Source organism: Wolffia australiana, chromosome 1 (genome assembly GCF_029677425.1).
Source record: "Wolffia australiana isolate 7733 chromosome 1, ASM2967742v1".
Lineage (NCBI taxonomy): Eukaryota > Viridiplantae > Streptophyta > Magnoliopsida > Alismatales > Araceae > Wolffia > Wolffia australiana.
In genome coordinates this window covers 21,317,230-21,333,490 of record NC_135835.1, presented here as the reverse complement: position 1 = coordinate 21,333,490, position 16,261 = coordinate 21,317,230, and the positions used below count along the sequence as shown (strand labels likewise).

General features: G+C 48.5%; 1 long non-coding RNA gene across 1 annotated transcript; it reads right to left on the bottom strand.

The window, feature by feature from the left end:
• Positions 1 to 13,363: 13,363 nt before the first annotated feature.
• On the bottom strand, positions 13,364 to 14,999 carry LOC144716700 (uncharacterized). The gene is made up of 2 exons (XR_013584976.1): positions 14,447 to 14,999; positions 13,364 to 14,332 (listed from the first exon to the last, which is right to left on the bottom strand). It is a non-coding gene; the product is annotated as an uncharacterized LOC144716700 (long non-coding RNA).
• Positions 15,000 to 16,261: the final 1,262 nt, after the last annotated feature.

Sequence of the window (16,261 nt, the reverse complement as noted above, 5' to 3'; positions counted from 1 at the left end):
TAAGGAATAGGGAGGTAGGAGTACGAAAGCACACCACTGAGTTTGCAAGGGTGTCTACCACCTGGTTCCCCTCGCTCAACTAATGTTGGTGCTTGTTAAGCAGCAGGGCCACCTCATGATATCATTGCATACGCTCGAGAGATGCCACAAGAAGGATGTGCATGCACAGAGCATATCAATTAACGACTACAAGTCTAATTATACGATGATATTACGAAGATTTTGCTCATCATAGAGAAGCAAGCCATAATCTATTGCCATAGCCTCTGCTGTTGTGTTAGTTTGGACTCCATAAAAAAAGGGAAAAAATGAAATGGATACTCATTGTGTGGTCGTAAAGAATACCACCCCCACTGGTCGGGCGCAGTTTCCTTTTTCCGCATCATCCACATTCAGCTTTAGATTGCTGATTGGATGTGAGTGCCAATGGAAAATCTATAGCCAATTGGTGATGGGGGTCAAGGTCACCAGAATGCCCCATGTGTGAAGAAGATCGCGCGTAAGGGCTGAACTACAGCAAAGGGTTAGTATGAGTGATGCATTGATTCTACCCATAGTTTGACCCATCACATAATATCCAGTGCTCTCATGGGAGACCCTACAAAATGAGAAGAATTTTTCCCTTTCCAGTTCTCGCGTATTAGGTAGGCTATGGTGATGTATAGGTATGAGCTCCGCTTAGAGCATGCTGACGAGATAAATAACTTCTCAAAGGACTCTAACGGTGTTGGTGTAGTGTGGATGGGTAATAGTGGGCACAAATGGTATATAATTTGGCTCCAACAGTCTAGAGTAGTCTCAATATGGAAGAAAAGGTTTTCCATTGTCTCAATTTGGGGAGAAAAGAGGCAGTAATGGCATCCGTACCTGAGTGAGTGACTGATACAGGTAACCCGATCATTCGTAGGGAGGCCATGATGCATGAATCTCCAAAGGAAGAATAAGACGTGAGTAATTATTGTCGGATGTCAGATGCATCAACCCCAAGTCTTTGTATGGGATCTCTCTAGAAAATGATCCTAATAAGAGTGACAAGAGAAGTTCCTACCGAGCGTGAGTGTTCAAATAGGGTAGTCGTGAGAGGTGTCTATATCAATAGCCAATGCATGTGGTAAGGTATCTAATGAAACACCATGTCGCTTCCACAGGTGTTGCGTGGTTCTCGCAAGCAATTGTGTGACAACCAGCCACAGTCTATGATGGACAAAGTGAGGACGGCGGGCTAAGGGCATGTCGGTGAGCCATGTATCATATCACGCACTAACTGTGCCTTGGCGGACGCGCCAATGGGCCACATTGGATATCTCTAGCCAATGTTCCTGCCAAGTTTTACACCTTTTATGGCCTTGCATATCTCAATCTCTACGAGCTCACTTGCCATAGTGGACCGAGATGAAACTTTCCAACCGGGAGTTTTTGGTAAGCTTACGACACACGAGCTTCTTTTCAACCATGCCTTGGACGTCTTGAAGACGTCTGATCCCTACACCCCCCTCGTTCATCGGCTGACATACATTCTGCCATGCATCCCAGTGATGTCTATGCTCTCCCTCAAGGCGACTTGACGATAGGAAACACATGCATAGTCGCTCCATAGAGCGAAGGACTGTGAGCGATAGCTTATAGACCGCTAGAGTATGCAGCAGGATGCTCATGAGGACATGGAAAATAAGTAAGATGCGCCCAACAGCAGATAGAAAATGGAGGCTATGTCCATCGAGTTTCATGTGTATTGTTGGATAATCTTTGCGCCGTGAATTAATGATGTCTTGTTGGGCCGCGAAAGATGGGGCATCCAAGATAGTCGAAAGGAAGGCATCCTCATAGGTATCATGTGTATTGTTGGATAATCTTTGAGTGCTTTACGATGGTGGAGGGACCCACTATAAAGCTACTCTTCTAGGCATTGACGAGTTGACCAAAAGCCCTCTCATACGCTGTGATTACACTCATAAGTTCCCTAATGGATTTTTAAGATTCATAGAGGAAAAGGATGGCACCATCTACAAATAGAGAATGTGATAGGATCGGGCAGGCCCTCTTCATAAAATATGGTTGGATAAGGCCTCACGTGGCTGCTCATGTCAGTGATCTGCTACAGGCCTCCTCCATCAGTGTGAAAAGGTGGGTGAGATAGGGTCACCTTGCCGGAGACATCGCGTGGCAGTAAAGAAGATTAATCAGTTTCTGTCCACCAAGAGAGAGAAGGGATTCTCTCTAATGCAATCATCCACAAGATTGATGAAGGCATTTATGAAACTAAAGCGTTGTAACACTATGGTAGGGAAATTCCACTGGACTCTATTAAAAGCATTATCCACATCGAGTTTGACGATGATGTTCAAACCTCAAGTATGATGGAGGACCATCAAGAAGTGATGGCGTGGCACCGTTTGAGACCGCAGGACCATCGCTCGAGGAGCCACAACCACCATCGATCCCGCCACCGACTCGCGTCCAGCCCACACGACAAGCTAAAGCGACCACACGCGCACCCAGATTTAAATATCCCGGGTAACGACGCGACATCTTCGATTTCGTCTATCACTTTCATCTCTCGCACTTATGCTTCCTTTTGTAGTTTTCTGTTCGTCGTACCTACGATGTAGTGAGGGGAAGTCCACGTATGAGGATATCTTCCCCTCCCGTTGATGGGTGATGTAACACGGTAACACCGGGATTGACGGCTCGTGTTACGTCACAACGATGTGGGATGCGCCACGATCAAGTAGATGAATGCAAGTTTCAAAATTCCTCGTAGAGCGGGTAAGGACGGGCCGATGGAGGGGCGAGGGTTCAATACGTCCTAAGAGAGGCGAACAGGTCAGGACAGACTCCCAGTGACCCGCGGGATCCGCACGAGCTAGCACGTCGAGAGGGGCGTGTGACGGCCCGGGAGAGTTCATCGTCGGTGACTATGTCTGGTCGTCAATCTCAAAGAGATACCAATCACACAACGAAGGTGGCTATCCTATTCAGAATTACCGACGCTAGGCAGCAGCGGAATACGATAGGGAAAGACAGCACTGTGATAGCTAATAATACTGATAAATTCAAGGGGAGGCGAGTCGAGAAGGAACCTGGTTAAGCGCTCCGTAGATGTCGAGCTCCCGAGAGAAAATACCACTCCAGTAGTTGGAACGGTCAACAGTGGCACGTCCTAGTCGACGCACAATCAGTCAACAGAGTAGGAGGCCGACAGCACAAGGCGCGTAGGGGGCCTCAACGAGCAATAGGAGGGCCCTCAGCGTGTGGGCATCACCGCCAGAGGTAGCAAGTACCCGAGAGGGGGTGGTCCACACTCAGTCGAGCGCGGGGGTTTGACTGCGGACACTGAGGGCGCACGGACGACGGGAAGGCACAGGCCGTCCGTGAGCACACAAAGGCATGGCGACGAGAGGACGTCTGCCGAGGCGCAAGCGAGGATCCGTCGACCACGCGTGAGCACGCGTTGAATGCGGTCGGTGAAATTTATCAGAGGGCGTCGCGCAGAGGAGTACGCGCGCGAGGATTGACCGCCAGCGCCGTAGGCCGCAACTGCGAGAGGGGAGTTGACCGCGGGGTAGAGCAGTACGGAGATTGACGGCTGTTGTGACAGGATCTCCCGGCGGGTCGCAGAAGTTCCCCCCCTGATGAGCAAGCGGAGCTAACGACCCGAGGAAGGCTGGAGATGGCCGACCTCAGGTGGGGGCGGTCGGCGGCGATCGTTTCTGGCGGTGGGCAAGGTCAAAACTCCAAGGGTCGTTGGGGGGGGGGAATCCCAACAGGCTGCTGGTTCAGACCAGAGGTTGGGGAAGAACACTTGCTATTTTTTAACTCATCGTGAAGAACGTAAACATGACTAAAAAAAAAAGAATGACTGGTTTGTCTTTTCAAAAAAACTCTCCTCAGGCCCTTGGGCATGCCTTCTCCTTATATAGGGGAGAGGGGTGCCAAGAGGTCATAAAGGGGAGGAGGGATCAGTCTCATGACGTGGCCCTCCTCTTACATGTGGCAAAAAGGACGGAACATAAACGAGAGGGGACGAGGCCTAACATATGGCCGGGTCCAAATGTTTATCTCAATAACCAAAACAGGAAAATAATAAAAGACTTACGACGAATATTTAAAGTCGGGGTCACGGGCGTATGCGCGGGCAGCTCGGAGAGGTCGAACACGTCCCGTGGTGGTGTCATCGCGATGGTCCCCATCATCCTCCCGGGGTGGGAAGAGCTCGGCTCCGTCGAGTTGGTCCCCATGACGTCGTCGATGGGCTGGAGCAGGTCGGGTCGGTGTCGCCGTAGGTCATCCTCCGTGATCCACGTATCATCTGATGTCGGGCGCCCCTGCCAGTGCACCAGGAATGTGCGCTCCACTCAATCCCCTACAGCGTTAATTACCTCCTGTAGTACTGTTTCTATCTTTTCTTGCCGCATACGAGTGGGTAGAGGAAGTGGAATCTGTGTACTCTCGCTCACTTCACTATCAAGTCTCGAGTGGCTGTGAGGTTCTTCAATAGGTGGCAAGGGATGATATCGGACCAAGTCATAGACGTTGAAAGTAGAACTAATTCCCCAACTAGGAGGAATGCTCATGACATATGCATTGTCGTTGATCCGTTGGGCTACTTGGAAAGGCCCGGCACTACGAGCATGAAGCTTCGTAGCGACCCCTGGAGAGTGTCTCTCAGGCCTCAATCTAACCATCAGTAGATCGCCCTCAGAGAAGATACTGGACCTACGTCCCTTGTCGGCGGCAGCCTTGTATTGCTCATTGAGGGATGAAATGCGTGAATGGATATGATCATGCATGCTCTTAAGTTTGTTCGCGAAATCAAATGCGTCATTAGAAATTTTACTACATGAATCTAAGGGAAGAAGGTCAATGGGCTTCCTAGGAAGTTGACCGTACACTATCTCTAACGGGGCCTTCCCCGTTGTGCGGTTCACCGAGTGGTTGAAGGTGAATTCAGCGCACGGTAGGACTTGATCCCACGTCCTAAGGTTTTCACCCAAGGAGATTACCCAAACTGCGGTTGGTAACCTTCGTCTGTCCATCCATCTGAGGATGGTACGCCATGGAAAACTTCAATTGGGTCCCCATGAGAACCCATAAAGTTTTCCAGAAGTAGCTTGTGAACTTCACGTCTCGATCAGAGATGATGGTCTTCGGTACGCCGTGTAACCTGACCATGTGATCGAAGAAGAGCCGAGCGACTCTAGATGCGTCGGATGCTTTCAAACGCGGCACGAAGTGTGCCATCTTCGAGAAGCGATCGACGACAACCATGATGGAATCATTGTTCCTCAGGGTCTTAGACCGACCTAAGACAAAGTCTACGCTAACGTCTTCCCACAGCCTGTCGGGGACGGGTAGGGGCGTGTAGAGGCCCGCGTTCTGCTTTGTCATCTTCGCTCTCATGCACGTGGAGCATTGGGAAATGATCTTCCCCACGTCTCTTTTCAGAGACGGCCAAAAGAACCGATGCTCCATCTCCTAGATCGTCTTGTTGATGCCAAAGTGTCCGCTCAAGCCGCCGGCGTGCGTCTCCCATACTAGGAAGTCTCGGAGGGACGTCTGGGGTATGCATAGCCTCTTGCCGTGAAAGAGGTACCCGTCGTTGATGTAGTAGTCCCGGGACTTCAGGACCGTGCTGTCGTGGACCTGCGCGAAGATTTTCCCGAAGTCGGGACAATCACTGTAACCCTCGCGTAGCTGGTCAAACCCAAGGATTTTGGTCTTCATCACGTTCAAGACTAACGGTCGTCTACTCAAGGCATCGGCTACTACATTGTCTTTGCCTTTCTTGTGACGAACGACGAACGTGAAATCCTGGAGATAGGCGATCCACCGTGCGTGGCAATCGCTGACCTTGTGCTGGTCATGTAGGTGACGTAGCGCACTGTGGTCCGAGAAAAGAACAAACTCCTTCGGGAGGAGGTAGTGGCGCCAATGTCGCAACGACTGCACTAGGGCGTAAAATTCTTGATCATAGTTGTCGTATCGCCTGCGCGTGTCATTCAGCTTTTCGCTGAAATACTCGATGGGATGTCCTTCATGGCTAAGGACTCCCCCTATCCCGACTGTTGAGGCATCGCAGGACACCTCAAAGACTTTTGCGAAGTCGGGAAGTCTAAGTACTGGTGCCTCCGTCATAAGCTTCTTCACTAGCTCGAAGGCGCGATCTGCTGCGGGGTTCCACTCGAAGTGCTCCTTCTTAAGGAGGTCCGTGAGGGGTGCTCCTCGCTGACCAAGCTACACCAGACGTCGATCGGCATGTCGCACCCCACCCTGTCAGATACCTCGCATTTGAGCTAGTGCGGTTGGCTTTCTGCTCAGCGTTGATGGGGTACCCACGAATGCGAGTCGACAATCTTACGACACCTCTAATTGTTCTTGGCGCTCGCCTAGCTACCTCGCCAGGTTAACACTTGGAGCGTTCGTGATTTGCCATATTAGACGCCTAGTCCACCCGCCAAATCCTAACGGCCACACCACTTGGCTGCCAGAAATGCTGCCAGATTATTGTGTTACCCACTTACTGATGTAATACGATCTGCCGGGATCGGTCGGCTCGTATTACGCCACAGGAATATGATGCATTAACGTACGATGCAAGATGATGAACTGATGAAAAGAACGAATGAGCAGCGGAAGGATCACCGAGTAAAGGTGCAAGCCGTGCCGGTCAAAGAGGAGAGAATGATCTTAGATCAAACTCCCAATGACCCGCGAGAACTACTAGACGACTACGTAGAGAGGAGCCTTTGACGGCCCTGGAGTGTCCAGCGTCTAAGACAATGGCTATCCGTGCAACCACAAGAGATCCTACTCTCGACGAGGTGGCTAGTCCTATCCGAGAGATGAATCGAGGAACGACGGCAGAGGACGTGATAGCAGAAGACAAGACTGCAAAAAGTAATAATACTAGAAAGATGGAGAGGAGACGAGAGGGTACCTGGATATTGCTGGTCCATGGCGTAAAGATCTCTCTTGAATTGCGAGGGGGTGACGATAGTGTCACTAGAGGCAGTTGTTCCGATGAGGACGTTCCCCTGGATGAGGTCACCACGCTGGCCGAGGTGCTCGAGAGCATGGTGAAGCACAGGGCGGCCTGATGGCGTGGGGTGCGCGCAGGTCCACAGGTGCACGGCGCGTGCAGGCAAGTAACGCATGACGCTCACGGGGTACGTATCCACGGCGCGCGCAGGTGGGAATGCGCACGTTACCGATGGGTACTGGCACGCGGGCAGGCGCCTGAGAGCAGCGGGCGACCGGGCGCACGTGGGGCATAGGATGGGCGGGCGCGCGAGCTTGAGCTCTGAGCGCGCGGAGGTGGGCGCGAAGGCGCGGGCCGCCCGGACGCGACTCGCGCTGGCGCGACTCACGACCCTGGGCGCGCAGGACAGATCTGCGCGGGCACAGAGCGTGGGGAAGAGGCCGCACTCGTGGCTGGCGTCGGGACGCGGCAGTGCGAGAGGAGTGCGACTGGCGATGGCGGGGGCCCAGTCACGGCAGTGGAGGGCGGAAGGGCCGGCGGTGAAGGCAGAGGGAAGGCTGAACGTGTGGGGTGTCAGGGCGGGTAGCGGGGGATGGTTTGGGCGAGGGCGACGGATCAAGAATCGGGGAGAACGAACAAGGACGGGCGGCAAGAATCCAGGGGGAAGAGCGAGGGTGGGTGGCAAGGCAAGGACGATGGAGTGAGCGAGCGTGAACAAGGGGACAAGAAACGGGGAAGGAGATGAGGGTGGGTGGCAGAACAAGAAAGACAGGAAAGGGAGATTCGGCGAGGATGACAGGGCGAGAGTGGCGAGGACGGGGAAGAATGGGTCGAGGACAGGGTGGAGGAAAGGGGCTGGCTGGCGATGGAGGCGTACTTGGCAGCGGCCGGTGATTCTTGAGCCCAGAATTGGCTTTCTTGGACGAGAACACTTCAAGAACACCCAAGAATTGGTGTTCTTGGAAATTCTTGGGGAATTCTTTGGACAGATGGGGTGGAGTGAGACAGTGATGATCCTGGAACTGCTGGCTCCCTCGGAGTGGTCTCGACGGGAGAGTCTTCAGCTCCTGGTGCAGGCGGTTTCTTGGACTTCTTTTGATCGCTCCGGAGTGATCTCGACGGAACGCTTCATACGTTTCCCACGGAGTGATCTCGACGTGGAATACAAGGGCTTTATGCCACGGAGTAATCTCGACGTGGTTGAGACTAGCCAAGTCTCCTACACTACTTCCTACGATAGGGGGAGACACAAGCTTGAAAATTCTTCAACAAATGACTCCAAGTGTTCCTTGGGCATGCCATCCCCTTACATAGTGAGGATGGATGCCAAGTGAACGTGGGGAGAGGACGAACTGTCGTGAGACGTGGTTCGGCCTCTCCTTACAAATTTGAAATACAGACTAAAATAAAACGAAAGACGAAGGACGGGGCCCAACATTGGCCCAATCCATAAAATCCAAAAATATAACAAATGGAAAAACAAACGTAAGTGAAATGTAAATACTTACGCGGGGTACTTAAACCCCGGGTGGCGAGCGTCGGCGCGAGCTGCTCATCGTGGCTGACGACGTCCCGTCGTGTCATCTCCAAGATGGTCCTCCATCATCCTCCCGGGGTGGGAGGAGCTCGACTCTGGCGAGCAAAGCTCAGCAACGTCTTCGAGTGGTGAAAGCTGGTCCGGTCAGAGTCGGCGAAAGTCGTCCTCAGAGATCCATGTGTCGTCGGATGATGGTCGCCCCTGCTAGTGGACTAGAAAAGAACGGCCAACTCGCTCCCCCTCAGCGTGAATTACCTCCTGCAGTATCGTTTCTATCGCGTCTTGCCGTACAAGGAGGGAAAACGGAGATGGAGTGGGTTGACTCTCACTTTCACTACTACTGAGGCTCAAGTGGCTGTGAGGCTCGATGATCGGTGTCGAGGGCTGGTATCGGGATAAGTCACTGATGTTAAACGTCGAACTAATCCCCCAATTTGGCGGGATGCTCACGACATAGGCGTTATCGTTCATCTTTTGGGCTATCGGGAAAGGCCCGGCGCTACGAGCATGGAGCTTCGTAGCGACCCCAGGAGAGAACCTCTCATGCCTCAATCTGACTAAGACCAGTTCTCCCTTAGAGAATGACATGGACCTATGACCCTTATCAGCTGGCGCCTTATACTGCTCATTCATGGATGCAATGCGTGAATGTATGTCGTTATGCATGTTTCTAATATGCTCGGCAAATTCGAATGCATTATCTGAGATTCTATGTTTGTCATGTAATGGCATGAGGTCAATGGGTCGACGTGGTAGTTGACCATAGACTATTTCGAACGGCGCCTTGCCCGTAGTTTGGTTGACCAAATAATTGAAGGCGAACTCCGCTCGTGGTAGGATTTGATCCCATGCGGCTACATTGTCGCCGACGATAGATCTCAGAAGGTTGCCCAGGCTGCGATTAACAACCTCTGTCTGGCCATCCGTCTGCAGATGGTATGCCGAAGAAAATTAAAGTTGTGTGCCCATGAGGACCTACAACGTCTTCCAGAAATAGCTGGTGAATTTCACGTCTCGATCCGAAACGATGGTCTTGGGCACTCCGTGCAACTTGACGACATGGTCGAAGAAGAGGCGTGCGATCCGAGAGGCGTCAAAGGTCTTCGAACCTGGAATGAAATGTGCCATCTTGGAGAACCTATCTACCACGACCATAATCGACTCGTGGCGACACGCGGTTTAGGGCAACCCCAAAACGAAATCGAGACTAACATCCTCCCAAGGTCTTTCGGTAGAGGGGTGTACAGTCCCGTGTTCTGCTTCGTGAGTTTTGCACGAGAACATGTTAGGCATCGGGAAATAAATTTCCCTACATCCCTCTTTAGTGAAGGCCAGTAGAACTTATCCTCTAGGGCGAGGATGGTCTTGTTAACCCGGAAATGGCCACTTAACCCACCGGCGTGGGTTTTGTAGATGAGGAAGTCCCTAATCGATGTGCTCGGAATGCAAAGTCTTCGGCCGTGGAAGAGATAGCCGTCGTCGAGATAGTGATCTCTCGACTTGGTGATGGGAGTACATGTAAGGGTTGAGTAGATCTTCGAGAAATCGGGGCACTCTGCATAGTCATCTCTTTTTCTCTCAAGCCTGAGAATCTGGGTCTTCATTATGCTAAGTACCGTGGGGCGCCGACTTAGCGCATCGGCAACGACATTATCCTTACCCTTCTTATGGCGGATGACGAAGGTAAAATCTTTAAGGTACGGGATCCATCTAGCATGGCGATCGCTAACCTTCTTCTGATCGTGTAGATGTCGTAGAGCTCTGTGATCCGAGGAGAGGACAAACTCCTTGGGAAGCAAATAATGGTGCCAATGCCGGAGGGACTGCACGAGAGCATAGAACTCCCGGTCATAGTTATCATATCTCTTTCGAGTGTCGTTCAACTTCTCGCTGAAGTACTCGATGGGGTGCCCTCTTTGGCTAAGTACTCCACCAATCCCAACTCCGGATGCGTCGCAGGCGACCTCGAATACTTCGTTAAAGTCCGGGAGTTTGAGGACTGGTGCCTCGGTCATGAGCTTCATGAGAAGCTCGAAGGCCTGATCGGCGGAGAGGGTCCACTCAAACTTTTCCCCATTTAGGATGTCCGTGATGGGGGCGCTAATGCCGCTAAACCCGGGGATAAACCTTCGATAGAAGGTTGCCAATCCGATAAAACTATGGACATCGTGTAAGCTTTTTAGTTTTGGCCAGGAGACAATGGCCTCGACTTTGGCCGGATTGACGGCCACTCCACTAGCAGATAAGATAAAACCGAGGAAGGAGACCTCGGCGGCGAAGAAGGTGCACTTCTTCGGATGTGCGTATAGCTTCTCCCGTCGTAGCGATGCGCACACTTGGCATAGATGTTGGGCGTGTTCATCCCTAGTTTTACTGTAAACTAGGATGTCGTCGAAATATACGACGACAAATCTGCCGATATACGGTCGTAGCACCTCGTTCATCAAGCGCTGAAATGTGTTGGGTGCATTCGATAACCCAAATGGCATCACATTCCACTCAAATAAGCCATCCTTTATTTTAAATGTCGTCTTCCATTCATCTCCTGGTCTAATTCTGACTTGATGGTAGCCACTCCGTAAGTCTATCTTGGAGAAGATAGACGCGCCTACAATCTCGTCAATCGAGCTAAAGAATGCCTCTGCCTACCTACCCGCACTGGCCCATGTACCAATGAAGACACCGATGAGGAATGCTGCCACTGATGAGGTAGGTCATTCCCCTTGCTCCTCAGTTATATTACGTCTTTCAGTACATTTTTGGCTGCACCCACCGGTAATCGGGTTAGATTATATCACAAAAACTATGTCTCAAATGAATTCCCCAACACGGGTTGAGCTCGTTTGTTATGTGCGAGTGCAAACAGAATTATCTGTTCGATGTCGTAGTGGCCATCATCACTCCAACGAGGTCAGAAGTTCACAATCAGCGTCATCGTTCGCAACCCTAGAGCTTGGAACTCGGCGAACCCCACGAGTCAGGGCCTCCACGTACATCCGCTTAGGGTTCATCGCATCACATAGTTACATCTCGTTAGGGAACTATCTATCAAACGACATCACTGATGACGTCCAACATCATCGAGGCATCCAAGCATCCTCTCGATACCCAAATTGATGACGTACGACATCACCTCCAGTGCACGTGCTTTGCATGTGCAGCACGGGCAGTGTTCTTACCCCATGGAGAGATTCTTTAATCTTCGCATTTGAGCCCTCAAAGTCTCATCCGACGGCTGAGATTTGGCCATGTGGGCTCGAAAAATCAATTTCTTGAAATTTAACACAAAAGTCCTTGAAAATATTCAGGCGCATAAACTGACGTCGGCCAAAACATATATTTATGCAGATGTCCTGCACTCTATCTCTCCATTTTTCTTAAAAAACCATACAAAAATCTTGATTATTTTAATTGGAACTCTACGCTTGCAATGGGTGACCAGGAAATTGCTTTAAAAGCCCCTTTTCAGATAAATATATCTCTGTATATTTAAATTTTAATTTCATCCTAAAATAAATTCCCAAAAAATCCAATACAATTCTAGAAAATCTGAATATTTCAGTAATGTGTCCCCACATTAATTAATATTAAAAATAATTTTTTAACCGGCCATTTCAATTTAATAGGGTTATTCCATGCAACAAAAAATTCCATATATTCATTAATGAACAGAAAACTTTGTAAAGATTAGAACTTACTTGGAAAAGTATCTGATAACAACGTTATTTTAAACTCTTTAAATGCATAACGTTGTGTTAATTCCTTGAATTAAATACCAAATTTTGAGTAAAATCAGGCTGACCCTATTGGGCTAACCAACTGGGTTGAACCAATTGGAATAACCCAATTGGTCACCTATACTGGCCAAACCAGGCCCGCCACCCCATCCGGTCTGCCACCGCAGTCGCGGCTGCTCTATTGCCGCTCAGCTAATGTCATAGTAGGTCTGTCACTATTGCAGCCGCTCGCCCTCTGCCAATAATCGCCGGAGTAGGTAATTACTTTATTTTAAAACTTAAAAATTATAACCCAAAATTTGGAAACAATTAGAAAAAAACATAAAAAATTAAGAAAAAATATTTTCTGTATTTAGAAACTCCAAAAAGCGAGGAAAATCCCATAAACTAGTACAATCAATTTCTAGTTATTTTAACATATAAAAAATTCTTAAAATATAGTTATGTCTTGTTTTAATATTTATAGTGATTTTTGGTGTAAATTAAATTTCAGAAAATTCTTAGAAAATCTTTTTTTATTTCTGGTGTTAATTAAATAGGAAAATTCATTTAAAATAATTTAGCGCTTTTCTTTGTATTTCTTCTTTAACTTAAATCATATGAAATTATATAAATTAACTAAAATCTTGAAAAGTCCTATAAATTATATTTTTTGTTTTAAACTTATTTCCTTAATTACAAGCTTGAAAAAAACTTTTAAAATAAATTTCTGCCTCTCTATGGATTGCCCCGTAACTTGCCCTATATTAATTACAGGGTATTTAAGTGGAAACTTTCATAAATATTGTTGGTATGATATAATTAAGCCTGAATTAAAAGTACAATATTTAAGCACTACATGTGGACTTAACAGTAAACCCAAAACATGGCGTGCGATTGCTTTCAATTTTGGGCTTATGTGTATTGCTTTCAATTTACAAGACCTTTCATCTCAAGCACTAAATAGAGCAAGTGATTTAACAATGTATTTTAATGTGGTTTCCACATATATTACAAGTCCAAGCATTCTTAGTAAAAGGGTGTTTAAATCATTGATGATATTATTGCTCCCTCAACTTTGTTATTGCATGGAGAATTTTAAGTTCAAGGAAGAGATAAAAAAAAGAGAGATAAAGGAATATATATCTATATATATAAGAAGAAAAATGTGGTTTCTAAAGGAGGTTTTAAGTGGCCAGCTGAAGGAGGGAGGTGACAATACTTAACCTAGCCACCAAATAAGAAGCACACTGCACTCAAACGGGCCAGCAGTCGAAAAACACCGCTGCACATGAAGCCTCAATAATTGGCACATAGATGCCAACGTAAGACCCACACATTAGACCCACATAAGGCCCACACATGAGACCCACATAAGGACCAAAGCTGGGCTCTGATACCAATTCGATGTCAGACGTCATTGAGGACGTCGTCTGGTTGGTACTGAATATGATGGTTTGGTACCTAGATAGATAGTGGTATCGAACAGATAAACCCTAATGGGGTCAATGCAACTACCATTCAATGCATCCTACGTGTCGTACGTGCAGTCTCTGACTCGAGGGAGGCGTCGAGCTCCGAGCTTGGACTGGTTGCCGGGTGATGGCGACAGTAACATCTCAAAACTCGTCGCAGTGACGAGGACGTCTACGGCCAAACAGAATCAATCCGTAGGGCTCGCACGTAACGGATGGACTCGTCTGTACCAGGAAGACACTCAATTATGTCATAATTTCTATCAGTAACCTCTCTTACCTACCTAGCCCGAGCGCGGTAGAGTCAAGAGCGCATTGGGTGAATGGCTCAAAGCACGTCCAGGCATAGCACGCGTGTCCAGGGTGATGGGATGCAGAGAGACATGGTAATAGTGGCGAGCAGCAGCCCGTGACTTCATGCAAGGTTCAGAGGCGCAGCATGATGACACCAACCTCGTCGCATACAAGGTCCTCGACCAGATAGTTGGGATGCACGAGTCGAAGGGTTATCAAACGCCCGCCGTGGCCAGGGCACAGAGAGCGAGATAAGGGTCCTTAATCATGCGGCGTTCACGGTGCTGGAGACTTCTGCTGGTACTAGAGTGTTAAACATGGAGGGAGCACCCTAGATGCAACAAAATTTCCCAGTAGGTAAGCGCAAGCAGGCTTTAATGCACGCCCAGCAAACATTAGTCGCTGGTCAACAGGCGAGGGGTGCAGAAGGTGTGTAACGACCCACCTATGGAAACTAGAAGAGGGCATCAACACCCATTTGCAGACGTGGGTAGTCAGCCGGTTGACCGCATCATCTCCCACCTGGTTGACTGATTTGACTTCCGCGATCCATCGAGAGACTCCAAGCCGTTCCCGTTCGCACACCGTCGGGAAACCTGCAGCGAGGTAGGCCCATCATCCCTGAGTCGCTTGGAAAACATGGGGAGGATCCGATTCACAAACGAGGAATGGGGCCGCCGCTTCCCTTCCTTTTATCTTCTCCTGTCTGTCCGGGTCGTCCGTGCATGCACCAGACGCGGACAGGATTGCCCAGCGTCATGCTGGGAGGACCCGCAGGAGAAGGTGAAATCAAGCGAGATCTGACTAGAGATTGAGGAGCGACCTTCACCGGTAAGCTTGAATCACGAATTGAACGGGGACGACGGCCCTTGGCAGTGGTCCTCTCGTTCTGCCCTTCTTCCTTGGCTCTCTTCTCCCTCAACTCCCCCTTCCTCAGTATTCTTCTCTGAACGAAGGAGTGAGACCCAAAACGAAAATCAACACAATGATTTTTGATTGTTCCTGGTCTAACCCCTTAGGGCGCATCCTCTTCTGTTATAAAGGGGGAGGCCAATCGGGCTCCCTTAATGGGTCAATAGAAAGGGCATTGGGTCCAATTAGGAACCCTTATATAATAAAAATTATAGAAACATTATAAGAAAAATTAAAACATAAAAAGGAAAGGGGAAAGGACTAGGGGCCTTCCTTATGACGATGAAAATGGACATACGGGATGCGTCGCAATGCGACAAAAAACAAAATCACGAGTGCAAAAAACACAAAATACAACTAACGAAAATGATGAAAATCAAAATGCAATAATGAGCATGCTTTCACCTGGCTGTCGACGACGGTGGTGGGCAGCTCAGACGGCATCGTCGATGGTTTGAGATGGCATGCGCCATCAGGCCTTTGTGGTTCAGCCCAATTTGGCTAAGTCGAGAGTTAGCCAAATGGGATAAGCCCTATTGGGCTTGACCAAATGTGGTTAGGACTTAGTCAATTTGACAAAGTCCTCCACTCTCCACTTTTTTTGTCCTAAATGATGGAATTCAAACACGATTTTTTTTGAAATTTGAAATGAAGAATGAAGGATTATCTAGAGGGAGACCGGAATGGATTTTGGACAGAGAAAGAAACAGGTTTAGAGAGAGAGAAAATGACTGAAATGGAAAGATAGAGAGAGAAACTGAGGAGAGAGTGTAGAAGAAGCTCGAAATGGAACTTGAAGGTGCAAAAAAAAGGATACTTCTTATAAAAATTTTGAGAGGATGAACAAGGGATGTGTATGAAGATCTAGAGAGTGAATAAAATGATTCTAGAGAGATAAAGTAGGGAAAATGGAATGTTTAGAGTAAGAAAATGATAAATTTTAAAGATAAATGGACGGATGATGATGTGAAAATGGAAACCTAGATTCCTAAAACCACAATGCAAGTATGGTGAGGCCTCAGTGCTTACTCTCAAGTCTAGATCCTTATATTTTGCCATTATTGGGCATTGTTTAATGCAAACAAGAGACGAGATTGAATGAAAACTTCAACAAACTTACATTAAGTACGTTGAACAACCTGAATTCTGAAATACGCCTTGTTCTGCTGGCCAGACACTTGCTATAGCACGTCCAGAATGATGGGAAATGAGGGAGGAAAATTGTATTTTTAAATTTTAAGAATTACTAAAATACCCCTTTGGGCATTTTCTGTTCTCTTTTGTTACCATTTTACCTATTTTTCTCCATTGGTTGAGAGCTTTGCCTTGTAATTTCCAGCTTGTTTCT